Here is a 22,157-nt window from a genome sequence, read left to right on the forward strand (position 1 = left end):
TAATTGCTTTAAAACCTTGTTTCCCACCTCACTGTTTTGTCTCCTAGCCTTGGCCTTCAGTTCCAGTTTGCAATCACTGAGTTTCTGAAGGGAATCAGAAGGAAGAGGTGGAAGTTGGTCTTTGGGGCCAGTAAGTTTAAGGAGCTGATGGGGAAAACGGGTCCTAAGAATGAAGTAGGTATAAGATATTGGTCTCAGGTCTTTCCTTTCATTAAGTTTGACCTCCTCTTAACCTACATCCTAAATAAGACTATATTATACTTTCTGTCTACCTGGAGTTATAAAAAAAAAAAAAAAAAAAAAGCAAAACTTTACCCCCCTACTTCTATTATATGACAGTTTCCAGTAACAGGAAAAGTAAGCAATTCTGACATTATTATGTCTTTATTCATCTCATAGCTTGAGGAGGTAGAGTATATCTTAAATACATTTTTTCAAGAAGGTTACATCAATGGTATACTTTCTGAAAAACTCTTTCTTTGTCTTCATACATGAGGAAGGATATGGCTGGGATGTCATTCACTTCCAGTTCATAGATACATTATTTAATTGCTTTTGTCATTTAGTGTCTTGGAGAAGAATCCTGCATATGTCCGGCTCTGTTATTTAACACTGTAGCAATCTATGAACCTTTCCTACCCATATACTTAGGAAGGCTTTCTGCCATGGGCATACCTAGAATTCTACAGTAGTCTTTTTTTTCTTGCTTATCTATTTACCTCTCTCTCTCTCCCCCTCTCTCTTGCATTCAAAAAAAAGCTTACATAGTTTTTCCTCTTTATTCATTTTATTTTGTCAGTTTCAATTCCACTCTTTCTTTTCTTCCTCCAGTTTTCCCTGAAATTCTGGTACTTCATTTTTCATTTTCTTACAATCTTATCTTGCCTTTTACCCCTCTCTTCTAATTAAGATTCTTCTCATCACAGTCTGTGCAACCTATGTGCACAAAGGTCTTCTTTTTCACAAAGGCTGTATATTGGCATTCTGTTTTCTGAAATGTTTTTCCTGCAGTAAATCATGTTTGCTTTTCCTTTGAGTCTTTAAGGACTTGTTCATTTAATATGAATTGAGTGTAGTTTCATAGATCCCATGCTGGTTTTTATACCTTATGCCTTTTTGTAGGAGAAGAAATCAATTCCTCCATTAAGATAGTATATGTAGACTTCTCTTGGCATTTTTAGTTACTACCATTCTCTTTAGTGCCCAGATCTCTACCTCAGAATTGCAGATGGAGATGCATCTATGTACAGAGAGCAATTATCAGAGTTCAGCAGATAATAAACTGACCCAGATTTCTTAGGTGATATAAGGTATTCTTGTGTTCCCACTTCAAGAAGCTTCCCGAGATTCTGAACTGGAATAAAAAACGAAGACAAAACAGAAAACCTCACGCTATAGCTCTTGTTGCAGGCTTGCCAATAGCATTTATTTGGAAAACCATAACTTGCAAGATGCAGTGTTTATTGGTGATCCCTCTTCTCCCTTCTCCATTTCCTTTTGCATTGTTTACCGGGAGTCACAAATTCTAACTGATTACATATAGAAAGAGTGCTGCCGATGAGGGATTGTGATTCCCTGCTTCCAAGGTAGCCCCAAGACTTCCCTGCTTTGTGCTAGGCCCCTCCTGTGTGGTCCCTTTCCACACTGGACGAGGGTGGGTCTCTGAGAGCAACAGCATACAGCAAACACCATGGGATTTAACTTCTGTGATTCGAAAAGCCTCCATCTTGAATATTTTCTCAGTCTCTTTTTCTTTCTCTTTTCTGGTTACTCATTCTGGGCGAGGCCAGTTTCCACATCTTGTAGACACTCAGGTAGCCCATGGAAAGAACCATTTGGTGAGGAATAGAAGCCTGTCAGCAGCTACGTGAGGGAGCTAGGAAGTGGATTCTCTGGCACCAGTCAGGTTTGAGATGACTGCTGCCCTGGCTGGCAACTTAACTGCAATCCTGTGAGAGGTGCTGAGCCAAAATCCTCCAGATGAGCTGCTCTCGGATTCCTGACACTCAGAAACTCTGTGACATAAGAAATGATAGTTGTTTGAAATTGCTCGATCTGGGGATAATTTGTTATGGAGCGACAGATAACTAATATAAGAATGGAGAAAAACATTTTGGGTAACCTCAAAAAATAGCAGTCATAAAGTATATGGATAGTTGACAAGGTGTGTGGTGGTTTACCCCAAAAATGTTTTTTCTAAACTGGGAAACAAAGAATAAGGGAAGAATAAAGTCTCTTTCATTCAGAAAAGGGAGTTTTCTCCTTTCTAGCATGGCTGCTGAAGTGGGCAGGAGTTTTTCAATCTAGCTCTTTTAGTATCACAATTAATACAAATTTCTCTCAGACACTGATAACAGATTTTCTAAAAATTTTGGTTTATAGCATCATTATGAGTTTCTTTATTTTTCTATATCTTCACAGGTATTTTTGTGACTATTTGGGAAAATCTATAACAGGATTTAGTAAGCCAACCCAATTTTGAAGTAGAATTTCTGTAATAAAATTAATTATATATGATTTCAATTATTTTAAATTTACTTATGTTCATTTTATGGGTCAGGATATGGTATCTTGGTGAATGTTCCCCAACTATGACGGTCAATTTTTCTATTTCTTTTGTCAGCTCCATCAGCTTTTGCTCTATTCATTTCAAGAATTTTGTTTGGTGTGTACACTTGGCATCATTATGTGTTTCTGGTAGATTGATCCTTTTATCATTATGTAATGTCATTCTTTCTTTTCAGCAAGTTCTCTTTCTCTGAAGTTCATTTTCCTGGACATTAATAAAACTAATCCCTCTTTTTAAAATTCACGTTTAAGTGGTATAATTTTTCCATCCTTTTACTTTCAATCTACCTATGTCATTGAATTTAAAGTGTCGGTTTCTTGTACACAGTTTATAATTGGGACATGTTTTCTTTATCCACTCCGTCTTTTGCTCAGTGTATTTAGACTATTTACATTTAAGGTAATTATTGATATGCTACAACCAATTTGCCATTTTATTTGTTTTCTCTTTGTTTCTTCTTGTTTTTGTTCCTTTATTTCTGCCTTTCTATAGGATATTGCAATACATTTTTAGGATTTCATCTCGATTTATTTAAGGTCTGCTGAGCAGAGAGGAGCAGGGAGAAGTGAGTCTATGCCATCTTACTTGGAGTGTTAGCCTCATTCGTCTACTCTTGATTTCTTGACACACTACTCTTGACATAGTACCTGATATAATCCACACCTAGTCTAGTTGAAATTATACTTCCTATTTATTCAGAAAATGTGCAGTGTTGGGCTATTCTTTTTGTAGGGCTGGCCACAAGGCATGTTATATGACAAAGAGCAGTTGCAGGCTATTCATTGACTGTTTATTGGTCAAAAAGAAAGGGCATTGCTCAGTGGGGGGAATCTCCTAGATCAGATTAGCTCCATCCAAAAATCTTGACAGATTAATCTGTATAAAACTATACAATTAGCAGTAAGAAATGTCAGTGATGAAGATCATGAAGGCAAAGAAAGAGACAGAGACAGAGAGAGAGAGAAATTGGCAAAAACCCATCTACAGAGTTGCCTAGAAACCTAAACATCTATGTGTCTTCATACAATAAGCACCCACACTTTGTCTCTAGAATGTGACTTGAATAAGTGTTTGTCCCTGTCAATAATATTATAGAACCACCAAAATAATGCACTACACCTAGAAACTCTAATGAGATATGATTGGGAAATATTAACCTATTCTTTTATCTTGATCTTTCCCCCCATTCAAGAACTAGATTGTGGGACATCCTCAGGAATGGGACGTTACAACAGAAAATCAGGGGAAAAGTTTTGTAATTTCTAAAGCTCAGAACATAAAAAAAAAAAAAAAAAAAGAATGTGGTAAGGCTGAGCTAGACTTCTTACTCCTAGAAGAAATACAAGACTTCAGATGGCCTCATATGTCCTGGGTACAGCAATGATGATTCTGGTGTGTCCAAGAATGGAACAAAAATGTCAAGTACAGAGCAAAGTCTGGCAACACACACATTCTATTGGACAGAACTAATCATATGATCCAAACTAGACACAAGGAGGCTAGCAAATTCTAGTCTCTGGCTGGGCAGCAGCTTCCCAACAATTCTACATTATGGAAAGGGAGCATAAATTTGTAGTGGTACTGAAAGTGGGTTCTGCCACAGATAGGTTGTAAAGTGTTCATGGCAATTTTGCCAGATAATTATAATTTGCTTTCTAAGAGGTGATAATAATTTGTATTCTCACTAGCAGTGTAGGAGTTGCAGTTGCTTCATATCTTTGTCTGTGCTTGATACCATGCAAGTTACTTCACTGAACAATTATACAGATCATCAGTTTGTAAAGTTTTTTATTTAAAATGTGAATTCCTAGAAGGCCTTTCTTAAATAAATCATTAACTGTTTTATGATGAAGCAAATGAATAACAAATCATATAATTTATTAAGGTCAGGCCAGTAGTACCCAGACTTTATTCTCCATAGCCCAGCCATCTTTTCTGAGGGTTTTAGTAATTACAAATGTATTCAGTGAAAGATTTTTTTATTGTTTGTTTTTTTGCCCCTATGGATTTAAATATTTAGCATAGTGCCTTGTAAATTATTGGCAATTAATAACTATTCTTTGAATGAATGAATAATGAATTTCTAGGAAGCAATCACATTTCAAAGCTTCGTAATATGCTTGTATTATAGTCCCCTCTATTTCAGGTTGGACTCTTTGGTCTTTAAAAAGGACTTGAAAATCACCAGTTGGGGGCGGGTGTGTGTGTGTGTGTGTGTGTGTGTGTGTGTGTGTGTGTGTGGCAATGACCTGATGGTATAAATGGCCAATTTTTCCCTCCTTGGGAATAAAAAGCAGAAGTCAGTTTGTGTCAGACTGTGATGCTTCTTGCTTAATCACCATAGTTACCTATTTTGAGCAAGAAATAACTAGTGTGGCTTCCTCCCCCTGCCATGTTTCTATTCTCACCTAGAGATTAATCACTACTGGGACTACAGAGGCTTGTACAAATAGCACTTGTTCACTGTGAAACTTATAAATCAAATACTGCAAACATTCTTTCTTCCTCAGAGAAGTCAGGAGCAGGAAATGCTAAGTTCATAGAAAAGTGACATGCCCTTCAACCACATAGAGTGAGAGAGTAGATCAGTTTAAAATCTATGGGGCTTTTATTACTTTTAGAAGGTGTAAAGGAGAAAGGAACTAAAGAAATACAAGTTAGCCTGCAGTAGTGGTTACTTTTTGCCTTTTCTTATTAACACTTTTCCTAGGCTATGAATAGATGATTACAAATAGATACTTTGATTTTCCATAGGACTTGCAAAATTGTATTGGGGAAAAAAATCAATTTTGTTCCTTCAGAATAATCTCACATTTCTTATTATGTTAAAAAAAAGGGGGGGGGGAAGTAACTTTTCTTTCTTTGTAATGTCAAGCATAATTAGAGAGATTTGGATTGCTCAATGCTGAGACTCATACTCCCTAGTGCATAAATCACCTTTTGCAGAGAAGTGAGTTGTACACTATTTAATGGTGTGGCAGCATAATTGCCTCAGATCAGTTTGCTCAGCTTGCAAGGCCAAGGGTTCATACGTCAAGGAGCAGTCAGTTTTACTCCATTGCAAAACAGACTTTTGGCCTGAGATGGGTAGGGCTGAAGGGGAGAGGCGGATGTATTCACTCTCCCAGGAGAAGAGCAGAGAGAGTTCATGACAAAGGACACTTTAAGGCAGAGTGAGGAGTTCTGTTTTAAGAAGCCTTGGGGGCAAGTCTCTCCAGTGTTCTAGCATGGTAGATTTGGACACATTGAGTCTGGAGTCAGTACATTTTCCCCCATTAAATATGATACTTCATTTGATTTTAAGGAATTTTAATTGTTATAATTCTCTATTTCTTGGAAACATTAGCCTGAGACCACAGTTCAGTTAGGATTCCCTTTCCTTATCCTGCTTTTCAATTTGAAAAAGGAATTTTTTTGACCTTTATTAGTAACACAGATGCTAAATTGCCAAACGTCCTACTTCTCCCGTCGGTTTGAACTTTGAGTCTGTCAAGCTATTGATTTGTTTTTGTCAGCATGAATCTTAAATAGCACCTAATGTTGTTCACCCAAACTTTTTACCAGATAAGCACACTTTTCCCCATTATTTCTTCTTCCCATGAACTTGTGTTTTTAAAAAATATTTGTAATCCAGCAAACCACATTTGTTAGGCAGTATCTTGTTTTGCCTTATAACACAAGATATATCTATATCTATACATATATATTAATTTTTTACATCATGGAAAATAACTTGTGAGCAGACACTGCTTTTGGATAAGTGATATAATGCAGGGATCTCAATGGGGATATGGTAAGTAAAAGAGCTAGAATACAATGGTTTCCTTGAAAGCAACATCTATTTCATTAGAAACATTTTGAAGACTGAGTTTAAATAAAGGGACATCACTAATAGGGTCAATACTTTCTGCTGATTTCTAGGAAAGAAAATTGGCTGCATGACACAGTCACAAATAATATTTTATGGTGACATTTTATTGAATGTATTTAATTTTTAAGTCAATAAGTAAGGTAAAAGTAAATCTCACAGAATATTAAATATTTAAATGCATCTAAATACCCTCAACATCATTGTTTCCACAAATTTTTCATTTCCTGATATGTCAGTTGTTTCAGCTTTCATGGATCTGCCTTGGTCCAAAAAATTTCTCCCTGTTAAGAGGTGACAGGAATGCACTCTCTAAATAGGTAATCCTCATGTACTTTTATTTATAAAGATTACACTTACACTCTATTATAGTTTGGTGAAATTATAAAGTTTACATCTGTACTACTTCATAAAATTTCTACAGTGTCCCTGTGGGTTTCCAGATACCACTTCTCCTGGCCTTGTGGTCCCTTATCTGTAGATTTCTTTCCTTATTCCTCTTCCAGCCTCCATCAAAACTTATCCTTTCCATCACTGCCACCACACAGTGCTAGCTCTAAGATGGTATAGGGCTAACTCATATAATAAATGCACTTAGGTTTTACATCCCTCAGTAGAATGTGAACCCTCTGATGGTGGAAGTTCCATCTTTATCTTCAGTTTTCCTCAAGAACAGGAAATGTGGTCTTCCCTGGTGGCGCAGTGGTTGAGAGTCCGCCTGCCGATGCAGGGGACACGGGTTCGTGCCCCGGTCCGGGAGGACCGCGCGTGCCGCGGAGCGGCTGGGCCTGTGGGCCATGGCCGCTGGGTCTGCACGTCCGGAGCCTGTGCTCCGCAACGGGAGAGGCCACAACAGTGAGAGGCCCGCGTACCGCAAAAAAAAAAAGAATAGGAAATGTAGTTAGTATTTCTACCTACTTCAATCTCCTAAAACTGCTCTTGTAAAAGATCCGCTGATCTTCTAATTGTCATATGTAATATTTAAGCTTTTACTTTACTTGCCATTTCCTCAGCATTGACAGATTGGCTACTTCTTTTTTCAACTGTCTCTCCCCTTGTGTTTGAAAATACAGCTCTATCCAGGTTTCCTTCCATCTGTCTTGACTTCTCTTTCTCCATTTGCTTAATTGGGTCCTCTGCCCTGAACTAGCGGTGATTCCCAGGCTTCTATCCTCACCACTTTTTTCTTCTATTTTTTTTTTTCTCACTCCCTGAATAAACTGATTTATTTCATTCTTTCTGTGTATTTTAGCAGACTAGGACTTTTTGTTTTTTGTCTGTCAAACTCTTATAGTCTTTCATGATCCAGTTGGCTGTCAGTTCTTCTTAATGATACTTGACAGCCCAACTCAGGCATCGCCTCATCTGTGAACTCTTCCCTGATCTTTCTATACAGAGCAAATCAACCCCTATTCTACAAGATGGCTGGTTAATATATATACTTCTGTTATTGTTCCTATTATACTATTAATATATTACCTTTTTCCTGTGACTCTGTGAGCTAGTAGATGGCAGAGTTTGTGTTTTATTTATCTTTGTATATCCAGTGCCTAACACAATGCATAATATATGGTACATTCTCAATAATTGTATGTGGAATGATTGAGGGGGTACGTGAACAGACACGCCAATGAAAAAGTAAATGCTACTTAACTATTGATTCAAACTGTTTTAGTCACCACAGCCAGTTTACACAGCTACAGAAGCAGTAAGGAATTGGAACATTCCAGTCCCAGATGTATGTAAGTGGTAAGTTTGACCTGAAAATCATTCCTCATATCTGCTTCCACAGTATATAAACTCATGTAAACTAAGCAAATAAAGTCTTCCCTTTGTTCCTATCAATCTTATAATTTGCATTGTCTAATAGTCTTTAGAAAGGTTCTACTGACAAACCCACCATGTCCCCATTCTATGTACTATCTTTACTTATGCTTTGTTTGTATGACATTTAAGTACTTTTAACTGTTTGAATTCATTTGGCTGCAAATTTAATCTGACTAGGAAGTAAGAAAGAAATACCAAAGGAGAGACTATTTTCTTTTCAGAAATAAAATATGATATAGTTTTTTTTCACTTGTTAATACAATCAAGCTTTCAACACTCAGGAAAAAAAAACATGCATTTACTGTCAATGGTTAGAGACTTCATGATAAATAATTTTGTGTTTAATAATACATTTGACATAATTTCTTAATGAGTCCATTGGAAATCTCTGGTGAAATTAACTGGTCTTTTAATATTGTGCCAGCCATTTTTAAGAAATAACCTGACACTTTCATTTAAACCACCCTAAAAATAGCAACACTGACAAAAAAATTTAATCCTTGGCATACAACATCTCGTACATTCTTAGATCAACCATTGCCAGTTATCTAGCTTTAGAGAAATAACTAATTTGAAGTAATTGGTTGCTTTTCCTTAGAAGAGGTCCAGTTTTGTGCTTCATAACTTCATGTCTAAGACGAAAATATAATTTTCTGAAGTTGATTTGCACAGCAAGTTAAGGAGATAGTAGCAACATTATTTATTTTATTGGATAAGATAAACGCAACGGGCAGCAGGAAAGTTTTCCTCTGTTTCCTTCCCTGAATCTGCTTTAAAGCCCAGCTTATAAAGGAAAGAACTAAAAGTCCAACTACTATTTCTCACAGTATTGGGAAAGAAAAGAATGGCAGCCACATATAAGAAAGAACAAAATTATAATAACTCTGTGGTTACTTCATGGTAAAGTGCAAGAAAATCTCTGGAAACATCTCAAAGGAGTAAATGAATTTTCCTGGAATGTACTTAGAGTACAGACAACTCATCACAGAGATCTTCCTTTGGGATTTCTATAATGGACATAATGACAAATCTGGTAAGTTCACATATGACTCTAAGATATAGCCATGGAGTTGTGTTTTTATATCATATTCCCTAAAGGCTCTGTGTATAAGCCAGCAGCTGGAATTGGCTTTGTCATGTTGATTAAAATCCTAAACTCAGTTCGTTATAGATGGTTATGATGAGTCAATTCAGACACTGAAGAAATATCTGAAGATCTAGAAATCTTCCTGATATGCCATTTTTGTCTATCAAAGTCCAGGTCAGTTGGAATTCTGTGAACCTGGATATAAGAAGTGGATCATCGTTCAGCATTCATAGTCTTCCTAACCCAAGAATGCAAAATATTTTAAAGGCCAAATCAAATGCAAAATTTGGGAAAAACGCAAGGCTAAGGATAATGCAAAGAGATGGAAAGAAACTAGAAGTATTGTGTTCATTTATTCTCAAAGAGCAATGATTCCAAACTGAAGAAGAGGATTACAAAATGCAATACGGATGTCATTATGTGATCCTACGGAGTTCTGATAATGATAGGAATCAACTTAGATCAGCATCCACAAACCCTAAAAAAAATTATCCCAAAACCCCCCAAATCAAACCATGCAAAACTTCATTGTACATAAACCAAAATAGTCTAACTAAATAACTTATAAATCATAGTTACAGAGGAAATGACATGGTGTTATCAGAGAAGGGACATAAGTTTTTACATAATGTCAGAAGGGAGTCCACTATAAAAACCTCTGAAGAGATCACCGTCCTCTGCAGGAGGCTGGCAGAGCTGCTTCTCATCCAACCTCCTACAAGGCAACATAATGTTCTTTTGCATTTTTTGAGGAAGCAATAAATCCCATGTGCATGCCCACTTATGTGCATGAGCACATGCATACACACACACACACACACACACACACACACACACAACAGAGTTATATCTGCATTAAGCCTTCCCCAAACGATTAAAACTTTACTGAGTTTGCTGAGAGAGTTTAATATTTTTCTAGACAAAATCCATCCTAGATACTGAAGATTACTTTGTTTGGAAGTTTCATTGCTGCGTGTAGAAGCATGGGAGATTTTCCATATATATACTCAAAGAAAGAAAATGAGGGGAATCTTGGGAACATGACCTTATATTTCTGGTGGTATTTTTAATTCTAGTCTAATTAACATGAAGTCATATTTTCAGAAGTCCCAGAATATGTATTGTGAATGAAGATGCTTGAGATGTACATAATTGCCCATGTTAAGTAAATTATAGGTCCCTTAATCAACAGTCTGAGAGAAAATATGCAAATTAATTATTTTTCAGTTAGAGACTAGAGAAAAAATTATCAAAAGATGAATAGCTGAAGCAGTTAGGTAGCTGGTTTTATTTATTCTCAATTTACCTTTGAAGTGATAACATATACAACATATTTAAAATCAATTAACTTGTGAATACTATAATTCAGTTTTCTAGCAAACATATCAAACTTACACTTACAGTATTTCAAAATAAATTTCTTAAGGGAGACTTGGCTTCTGGCTATTTTTAAACTGTTTAATCATTTGAACTACTTGGATGAAATAAGATAAACAGATGTTAGTAAATAAAAGTTCTGATTTTGTTGTTATACGTATAAATCCCTGATGAAGTCGTACTTATAGAATGGACTTTTTGCTTTAGATGCTTTCTTATGCCAAAAATTATTACCAGTGAACCCTTTATGAGAATTGAGAGAAACTAATGGGCTATAATGCAATCACCCCTCCTAGAGTGGATTTGGTGAGATTAGAACAAGCCAATCTGCCTGGGTACACACACAGCTAATACATCTTGTCCATGGCAACCTGGAAATCTTTCACTTGGCAAATTACCTTCCCTGACCCCATTCGTATAATGGTATCTTAGCAAACATATAGTAACCTAAGTTCCAGAAAAAAATAACAAAACTACATAAATTATATTTTTATAATGTTAAAGAAAACTGTTGCACATTGTATAAAATTAAGGTATGAGGACAACCAAATTGGATAATTTTGGACAAAAGTCCATTTGGGGAAGGAAGTCACCCAAATCAATATTTCGTAGTCATTCTATAAACCACATATTTTCTAAATAACTCCTTTAATTTGGGCATAGACAATCTACAAATAACAAGGGAGAGTTTACAAGAAAGGTTAATACAGTATGATAGATTCCTACTGGTGAGGTAAATTATAATCTTAGTAAGGTTTATCAGCTTTCAGTAAATACTTGGAGCGAGTTTTTGAGATATTTTCCTACCTGAATGCCTCAGAGCCTGTCATTCATATAATTATAGTCAGTATTCTAGGTTAGAAGGAGCTTACAGCCTGGGAGGAGAAAGACGTTAATATTTTATAAAGAATTAACTGTTATTAGAAGGATGTCACCCAGCACATCATATTCAGGATTGTAAAACAGAAGGAAAATAAGAGATTTTGAACACAGAGATAGAAAGAGTAGAAACTTTACAATGTCTAGAGGAAGGCTGGTCATTGAAAGACAGAATGGGGGACTAGTACCAGAACACCCCTCTCAAAAAGAAACCTGAATACCTATGGAGGAGGAGGGATACGAGAGGGCAGGAAAAATAGAGCATAAACTTTGAATATCCAAATTTGAGTTTGGAGATGGTCTCTATTGAATCATCATGAGAGGAATGAAAAGTCTGACAGGAAAATAACACCTGTTAGAATTTGTCATTAATAGAGCTGAGAGTGGGTTTCTAAAGAAGATTCCTTGTAAGCACAAAATCACAAGAAAGACTGGCAGATTCTGCTTCCAAATAAAGTCTGACAGGCAGAAATTTACAATGTATCAATCTGTGGGTGACCAAGTTTCCTCCTGTGAAGTACAGGAACCATGCCTGGGTGAAAAAAGGAAATGGAAGGTGGCCATTAAAGTAGATAACATTTTTGTTGCTGGGTTTCCGCCTTCATATTGACAACTATTAACCACTTGTTGCTTTAGATGAATTAGGGTATCAGGACATCAGACTTCCCTTCAATCTCAGAACACCGTCATGGTATTTTCTTGGTTAGCCTCTTTCCTTTAATGTGGGCTTCAAATTTTAAAATATTATTACTCTCTTCATTTGCCTAAAGGGCCATCAGTACAGCCATACACCTCCTAGTCAGAGGGCCCGAGGCTTGACAAGAGCCATTGAAGAGGACATCTATGTCTAACTTTTGGAATTGAGATGAGCATGGACATGTTCCCATTATTCTGATAATCATGATATTCTGCCTAGGGCATAACATCTTCCACTACAATGAATAACTACAATAAATATTCGGCTCTTATAATTCTTACATCACAGAATTTGATAGTTGAGAGAGACCACGAATACTATCTTAATCCAATGGTTTCCCACTTATAGTAGCTGAATTCTTTTTCTCAAATGAAATCCTACATGGAATTCTTTATCTCCATTCCACCTTTCTCTGATGTCATACAATACTTGTTCAGAGAAAGGAGAGACATATCTTTTATGTTCCATCTTTTAATGAACTTTCCATGACATCTGGTACCTTTTCCTAAAAGAGTTCCTCTATTTTCCATTTTTTCTGGGCGACATCTTTACGTTTCCTCACACTGGACCCTCTTTTTAAAATCCTGAACACATGGGTGGAGATGTCCTTCCAGTAGATTTCCTTTGACAATTTTCAGAGAGGAAAAGTAGTCTTCCTGAGCAATCTCAGTAACTCCCATGAGCCTCCTTTCCCCAAGCCTAAATAACTTATTTTTCATATCTCAGGGGTTCCTATTTTATTTACTGGGATGCCTTCAAAAGAAAGGCTCCAAACTTGACATATGGATTAAAAAAAATCTTAACACAGTGTATTTTTATTATTAACAAACAGTGTAGAATGATGTGGACACAAAATTGTGTTCTTCCTGAAATCATACAGTTTAGAAAAATATTAACTCTTCAAACCAGATAATAATAGCAACCATGTACGTAGACCCCCAAATAGAAGTATTTATCCTACAGTTCTGGGCATTGTGTATACAAGAAACTGGTTTTTGTTGTTGTTGATGCTTGTGTAGAGGAGCACAACTTGCCACCCCAAAATATCTCTTTGGCATGCGATTGACTCAAGCTGAAAACAATCAAGCTGTGTCCCATTGTCTCGACATGGTCCAGAGAATATTTATTTATCAAACATTTGCTTTCCCCTCTCCGTGTGAATTGCCTTTCTCCACTCTGAAGTCGCAACCCACTACAACTAACATACTCTTTTGTCTTTAGCTGAAGATGGTACTGTAGGTGACGGCTTCAGCCATCTTGGTGAGTTACTTAGTTCTCCTGGGTCTCTCCCATATTTACATGTTATTAAACTTTTGTTTGATTTTTCTCCTGTTAACCTGTCTCATGCCAATTTAATTCTTAGAGGAGCCAGAAGAACCTAGAAGGGTAAAGGAAAATTTCATCCTCCCCAACACTCGTGTGTGGGTGTGTGTGTGTGTATTTGTGTGTTTTACTAACACATGGTTCTACCATCTCAATCCAAAATAGGAATTTTTTTTTGAAGAGCACAGTGAGGGAGATAGATAGATAGATAGATAGATAGATGATAGATAGAATTACATATATAGATTTTTTTCCTTGCAAAGGTGGCCACCTGAAACTAATAAGAAGATTGAAAAAATCTGAATATTTAACATTGTCCTCATATTAAATAAGACTACATGAAGCAAAGATTTATTTTATTGTTTCTTACATTCTTTCTTACCTTCTCTTTCTCTCTCTTTCTCGTTCCTTTATCCCATAAGCTAACTGTTTTTTGCTTTTGTTCTTCAGTGCTGCCATTTAGCCACCTATATATATGGTTCCTGTGGAAAAAACAAATTGAATGTTTTCTTGGCTTTTGTGTCTGGCAGAAGTAGGACAATAAAATAATTCCAGCACAAATAGTTGGATGTCTAGGAGACCTTCCCACAAAACAAAAATAGGAAAGAGTAAAACAAAAGTTAGCTGTCAGGAACAGCTGTCTGGCAAACTTTCTTGCATTTACAAGTAGTCCCTGAAATGACCATTTGGGAGAAGCCATTCCCCTGGTTTGCATGGCTCACTGGGTCAAAATGGAATTTCCTTCCATACTTGCTTCAACCCCTCCAAACATCTACTAGTCATACCCCAATCAGTCTTCATTCTGATTGGTAGAGTCTTCAGTATCCAGGCAATAAAGATAATCCTACACCTTAGTTCTTGGGTATTCTTTCCACATTTGAAAAGCTGAACTGTACAATATTCAGAGCAAAATTTCAGTATTGAAATTCTTACAGGGACTTTGTTGACTCATAGTACTATTTCCCTCAAGTAAAGCAAATTAATTTTATGGTTGAATCAATACCATGCCCACACATAAAAATAAAAAGGAAGAAGTCAGCTCTCAAAATCAGCATTTCCAAAACGTATCTGAAAATTATAAAGAACTGATTGAAGTCTGACAGGATAACACGAGTATAATTCAACCTTGAATTTAGATAAATACAGAAGGTACTGATAATACATTTGCTATGGTGTAATGGGGAAGAGATGTTTTTCTCCTATTTGGGAATATCCCTTCATCTGAGTGGATGAACACCAACGTGCTAGGATGATGCTTGGTGCAGCTAGAATCTCAGAAGGACTTGGGTGGGTGTTCAAGCCAAAATAAACTTTTATTGTTATTTAAGCCTTGGTTTTTCAGGATTATTAACTTAGTAGGGATTGTGGAAAGATGCAAATCTTTGATCTGAACAGAAACCCATTTTGTTTTGAAAGCAAATGTACTTCTTCTCCAGTCTCTTATTTCCACTAACCATAGTATTCTTTGGGGGATTATTTCTTACACTTGCCTTTGAGATATTTGCCATTTCCTTGTAAGCTGGAGCTTTGATGATTAGCATTGCAGATGTTATATATTCTCCAAAAAAATTTTTCCAAGGAAAGAGTACTAGCAACTAGGCATTTTAGTTCTGACAGAAAAGCATTTCTATTAAGTTTGAAGTACTAAAATGTGAGGAGTCAAAATTGTCCCGAGTGAAAAGATGCAGAGTTTGAAGAAAAGAAAAATTAATCTCACTGGGCTCTTTTTAGTTGATTTAAAATAAGTTATTTATTCATTTATTATTGAGCCTCAACTGAGCCTGGAGTACGCCTCCAAAGATAAAGAACTGGAATCCTTTCACATGTGGTCAATTTAATTCTTAGGCTATCTAGTGCATCAGATGAGCTCTTATAGTAATCCAAAGACAATTTTTAATATTAACTCTTGGTCAATCCACTTGATTTTCCCAATAATCTGGTTCATATTTGCTTATAAGTATTTTCCTGTCATGCTACTTCTTCCAGTATTAACTTCTGCTGCACATGCTAATATCACTCTAATGATTTACCTTCTATTAATAAATTGAACAAGACTTCTTCTGTCTCCTTCAGGGAAGCAGTCTCCTCACTATAGTCATTTGTCTCTAGTCATAGAGGAAATGCATCTCTGTCTTAGTGACTCTCTTTCCCGCTCCCTCCTCTTAACCTTTGAGGAACTTCCTATTACATGATCATGGTAGCAGTCGTTCTTTAAATCTCCCTGAAACTCCTCCCTAAAACCAAACTGATTAACCATAAGAGTAGAAGAAAAAAGAACTCAGATGACATTTTCAACCAGTTTTATATCACAGTCCAAAATCCAGCATTTTACTTTATGGGGAAACACTAGAGGGTTTCCAACAAAAGCCAAGAATAATGCAAGGATGCTCACTATCAGCACCTGTGTTAGACATGGTACTGAAGATATTAACCAATGTAATTAGAAAAAAATAATTAGGGGCCAAAGAGCGGAAAGTAAGATGTTAAATTAGCGTTGCTAGCGGGTAATAATGTATGATTGAATTTTTTTCAAAATCCAAGAGAATCTATGAAAAAAAGTGGTAAAATCCATGAGAATTTAGTAACAGAGAATATAAAGTTAGTATACATAAATTAATCATCTTCATGTATGTAAACAATAATCTGTTAGAAATATAAGAAAAGGCTCATTTACAGTAGCAAGAAAAATAAAATTCTCAGGCAAAGCCATTACATAAAAATACCTTAACAAAGCCTTAACTTCAAAACATTACTAAAATTATACAAACTATACTTGAATAAAAAGATTGAATTATCATGTTTTTGAACAGAAAGACAGTATCAGAAATGCATCAGTTGACTTAATTTATGAGTTAATAATTAAAATTTTTTAATTTTTTAAATGTTTTAAACTAGAAATAATGTGGAAAAATAAACAAGTAGCCAAGAAAACAGCAATTCATGATAAAAGTTCTCAGCAAACTAAGTAAACATGGAATCTACTTAATCTGATAAAGAGTGTACATGGGGAGTGGTGGGAGGAACCCTATAGCTAACATCATACTTAATATTCAAATACTGAAGGTATTTCACCTAATATTAAGAACAAGGCAAGGATGCTTATGCTCATCAATTCTATTCAACGTCATACTGGAAGTCCTAGCCATCGTAATAAGGCAAGGAAAGGAAATATAAGTCATGCAGACTGAAAAAGGAAGACATAAATGATTATTTATTTTAAAAATAGCCAGAAAAACTTCGGAAAGAAATAACAATATCAGTGAGCTTGCTTCTATAATTTAAAATGTGTGTTGATGCATGAAGAGACATAACAGTAGAACAGAATAGTAATTCCAATAATAGAGCCAAGTATATGCAGAAATGTAGTGTATTATACAAGGGGGCTTCCCAAATCCCTGAGGAAAAGATGTACTTTTTATTACAGGGAGTTCTCACTTTCCATGGTAATATAGGAACACAAAAATATGACTATGCAAGCTGATATCATGTAGAGCAATCTTAATAGTTAATGGAAAACTTTATGTTATCAAGTATTTTTGGCTGCATATGTAGAGCTTCTCAAATGGCAGAAGTGTCACCATTCCCAAAGTCAGCTATTTTTTTATATAATGTCATTTTTGTTTGATTCAAATTTACTTCAGCATTATTATTTTTATTTCTTCAGCACACTTTTTACTTTGTGCAGCAATTCTCTCTTAATTATCTATTTTTATAAAATGGCACATGGATTTATCACTGGAGGTCAAGAAGGCAATCGACTATATGCTTCACTGTGCATGAATTGAATAATTGATGTACAGTAACCAATTACCAATAGGCTTTGAAAGAAGTAACATGATTTGTCACTGACCAAGATGTCCATCTGTTGTTTATGTAGTGATTTATAAACTGAAGAGCTAGCAGCAAAGTTTGTACTGTATGTAATTATTCACAGTTAATATACTGTGGTAACTGAAATTTGAGCTACATTATTGAGGAACAATGTTATTTAACTAAACCATGGTAATTGAAATCCATGCATATTTGAACCATGAAAACTGGGATTGCCTGTTAATTATTAGTATAACTGGTTAGCCATTTGAAAAAAGATAAAATCATATTTGTACCTCACTTCCACACAAGAATACATTCCACAACTGATCACAGTTCTAAATATAATACAATGAAAATCTCACATAAACTAGGAGAAAATATAGATGAATTCCTCTGTAACCTGAGTATTGGAAATATTGTCTAATCATTACTCAATATGTAAAATGAGAGAAATGATTGATAAATTTGACTATATTAAAATTTCTTCAGTGTGAAACACAAAACAAAGAAAATTTCCATAAGCAAAATCAAGGGACAAATTAACAGTTAAAAAAAAAAGATATTTCCATTTATATAATGTCAGGCATATGAAAAACTGCATAGCTCCACATATAATGAGATAAATAAGAATTTAAACTATACTGAGATACCACTTCTCACCTATCACATTTGCAAAAATAAAAAAAAGATAGAATCTTACAAAACTGTACTACTGTATCACCAGAGTATTAACATTGATACAGTCAAGATACATAATATTTTTATCACCACAAAGATCTCTCATCTTGTCATTTTATAGCTACAACTTTACTCCTTCTTTAATAACTGGCAACCAGTAATTTTCTTTTTTATAATTTGGTCATTTTAAGAATGTTATATATATGTAATTATGTAGTCTGTAACTTTTGAGGACTGGCTTTTTCTTACTCAGCATATTTTTCTGAAGATTAATCTAGGTGTTTTTAATATGTCAATAGCTTTTTTTGTAGTTAATTAATTTATTTATTTTTGGCTGCACTGGGTCTTCGTTGCTGCACACGGGCTTTCTCTAGTTGCAGCGAGCGGGGCTACTCTTCGTTGCAGTGTGCAGGCTTCTCATTGCAGTGGCTTCTCTTGTTGCAGAGCACAGGCTCTAGGTGTGGCGCACGGGCTTAGTTGCTCCGCGGCATGTGGGATCTTCCAGGACCAGGGATCGAACCCATGTCCTCCGCATTGGCAGATTCTTAATCACTGCGCCACCAGGGAAGTCCCCCCTTTGTTTTTTAATTGCTGAGTAGTATTCCATGTTATAGATGTACCACCATCTGTTTAACCATTTACCCACTGAAGGACATCTGGGTGGTTTCCAATTTTTGCACAGATTTTTTGTTTGTGAGCATAAATCTTGATTTGTCTGGGATTAATGCTCAGGAGTGAATTTGCTGGGTTTTATAGTAATTGCATATTTAGGTTTTTATTAAAGAAACTGACACACTATTTTGGCAGAGTGGCTGAAGCAAGGTATATAATCCACTCTGATAATCTCTGTCATTTAATTGGGTTATTTAGACTTAAAATATCATATAATTACTTATATATTAGTAGTTAAGTCTGCCATTTTAATTTTTGTTTTCTGTGTGTTCTGTTCGTGTGTGTTTTTTCTTTTTTTTTCTGCTTTTCTAAGGGTTACTTGAACATTTTTTAGAATTTCCTTTTGATTATTTAGTGTTTTTCTCTAATTTTTTTTTTTTGCGGTACGCGGGCCTCTCACTATCGCGGCCTCTCCCGTTGCAAAGCACAGGCTCTGGACACACAGGCTCAATGGCCATGGCTCACAGGCCCAGCTGCTCCACGGCATGTGGGATCCTCCCGGACTGGGGCACGAACCTGCGTCCCCTGCATCGGCAGGCAGACTCTCAACCACTGCGCCACCAGGGAAGCCCTTATTTAGTGTTTTGAATGTATTCTTATATGTTTTTTAAGGGATGCTCTGGAGATTGCATTATGTATACATAACTTATCAATCACAGTATGCTGGTGTCATCGTTTGACCAGTCTGAGTGAAGTATAGAAACCTTACTTTTTGTACTTTTTATCTTCACTCATTGATAATATAATGGTCTTAAGTATTTCCTTACATACATTTAGGACCCTGTCATACAGTGTTATAATTTTGCTTCCACTGTGAAACATAATTTAGGAAATTTTGAGAAGAAAAGCCTACTGTATTTACTCATGTTATTGTTTATCATTTGATTCTTTCTTTCTGACGTTATAAGCTTTCTTCATTTATTATTCCATTTCTGTTTAACAGATAACTTCCTTTAGCCGTTAATTTAGGGTAGATCTACTCATAACAAGTTCTCTTACTTTAACCTCATCTGAAAATGTATTGATTTCCCCTTCATTTCTGAAGAATATTTTCACCAGGTATATGACTATAAGTTTATGTTTCTTTTCTTTTAGCACTTGAAAAATGTGCCACTTTCTTTTAGTTTCCATTTTCTGATGAGAAATTTTCTGCCATTCAAAATTCTTTTTTCTATAGGAAAGCTGTTATTTGTTCTCCTGCTGTCTTGTTTTTAGTTTTCAGAAGTATAATTATTAGTGTCTTGGCATTGAATTCTTTGAGTTTACCCTGTTTGAAATACTTTCAAATTTGTGTACTGTAGATTTATTTCTCTTGCTGAATTTGGAAAGTTTTTAGTCATTATTTCTTCTAGCACGTTTTCAGTCCTGCTCTCTTTGTCCTCTCCTTCTTACACACTGATGACACACAATTTACTTTTTAAAAATATAATCCCACAGGTCCCTGAGGTTTTTATGTTTCTAACTTATTGTCTGTTGTTCAGATTGATTTGTATTATTTTGTCTTCCAGTTCATCGATCCTTTCCTTTCACTCATTCTGTTGTTGAGCCCATCCAGTGAGCTTTTTACTTCAGTTTTTTTAATTTCTGAAATGTTTATTTGTATGTTATTTATATTTTATAGTTCTTTGCTAAAACTTTCTATTTTTTCATTTGTTTCAAGTGAGTTTGTAATTGCTTGTTGAAGAATCTTTATCAAGGCTGCTTTAAAATCTTTTTTGTGCAAGTCAGATAAGTCTAACATCTCTGTCATGTTTGTGGATGAATAATCATGTTTTAAAATATTGATAATTCTTTTTCATATGTATTCCTAGTGCAGCTCCATGAAGTAGGTACTATTACTACTACCATTTTCCAAGTGAGATAACCCTCTCCCCTCCAACTTCCAGTCTTTGACTTGGTATTTTGGTATATGCTAAAAAAGAAAGAAGGTGACTACATAAATTTCCAAGAATGGAAAATACGCACACCTTGTGTATTAAATTCCTACATTAAAAGAAAAAAGTGTTACATTGGAAGCAATTCTAAAAATAAAATAGACAACATATTAGTTAATATTGTGGTTCCTTTCCTGGTCCCCCCCAAAAAGAAAAAAATCCCATTGTGGATCGGGATTGTAAAACAGATATGTGCTTTTGGTTAGGTTGACACCATCTTGAAAATCTATTGGTAGGCACTGACAATCAGCAGAATGTCATCTTTTAGCTACAGTAATTGGCTCAAAGAGGAATATATAACTTATGTTAGCCCACTCATCCTAAAGTCCAGGATTTGTGCCTGAAGGTAGAGAAAGATAAATTTTTTTGTCTTCTAGATGGTATTACCTGGAGCTGCAGCCTTTTAACTAATTTAAGGAATGTGAGACCAAGAATAAAGATATTTGAGAGGGGCAGAGACAAGAAAACATCAAGGAAAGGAAACCGGAACTCTGATCAAACTCAGGTGAATCTAATTCTATTTCTAGGATTTTCAGTTAAATGAGTCAATAAATTATCTTTATAAGTGATCCCAAATGTCCCCAAGGATAAAATCTTTTATCTTTATGCTTTATTGAAGAGACAATGCTTCTACGAACTCTTTATCAGTACTAGTCTTGAAACTTTTTAAAAACATTCTTTAGTCTTAGCCTCAGGAGGCATAAGTGTAAGTAACTGCCAAGTCTTGTAATGTATCAACGTGGCTGACAGGACTTTACCAAAAAAAAAAAAAAGTATACTGAGAAATTTATAATGTGCTATAGCTTTTCTTTTTGAACTAATTTTATGAGCATTTGTGCCTTACATTTTAGATTTTCTGTATTTTTGTAAAGATAATACAATATGGAAAAAAGTCAAATATCCTAAGATATAATTAATAGGTTTTGTCCCACCTCTGATATGCAGGCCTATAGTTCCTTCACCTAGAGGCAATCACTGATATTATTTACTTGATTAAACACAAGGAAATACCTTATACATATACAAGTATACATGTGACTATCTGTCCATTTTTTGTGTACTCAAATGATTACTAGCTGCACATACCCTTCTGCACCTTGCTTCTTTTATTTAACAATATATTTTTATTTTCCAGCCATTCCATATTAGTACTTACTGGTCATTTGTTCATTCATATGAACTCTGTAATTTATAATCAATCTTCATTTTAGGGATGTTAGGTTTGTTTTCAGTATTTGATATTACAAGTAGTACTTTCATAAATAGCCTTGTACATACTTCTTTGCAAATATACTAACATATATCTACTATAAATTCCTAGAATGATAACCATAGTATAAGTACATTCTGAATTTTAATAGATATTGCCAAGCTGCCTTCCAGAGATTCTATTTTTTTCCATAAATTCTCCCCAATTCAATTTTGTTAAAAAT

This window comes from Phocoena phocoena, chromosome 9 (assembly GCF_963924675.1).
Source record: "Phocoena phocoena chromosome 9, mPhoPho1.1, whole genome shotgun sequence".
NCBI lineage: Eukaryota > Metazoa > Chordata > Mammalia > Artiodactyla > Phocoenidae > Phocoena > Phocoena phocoena.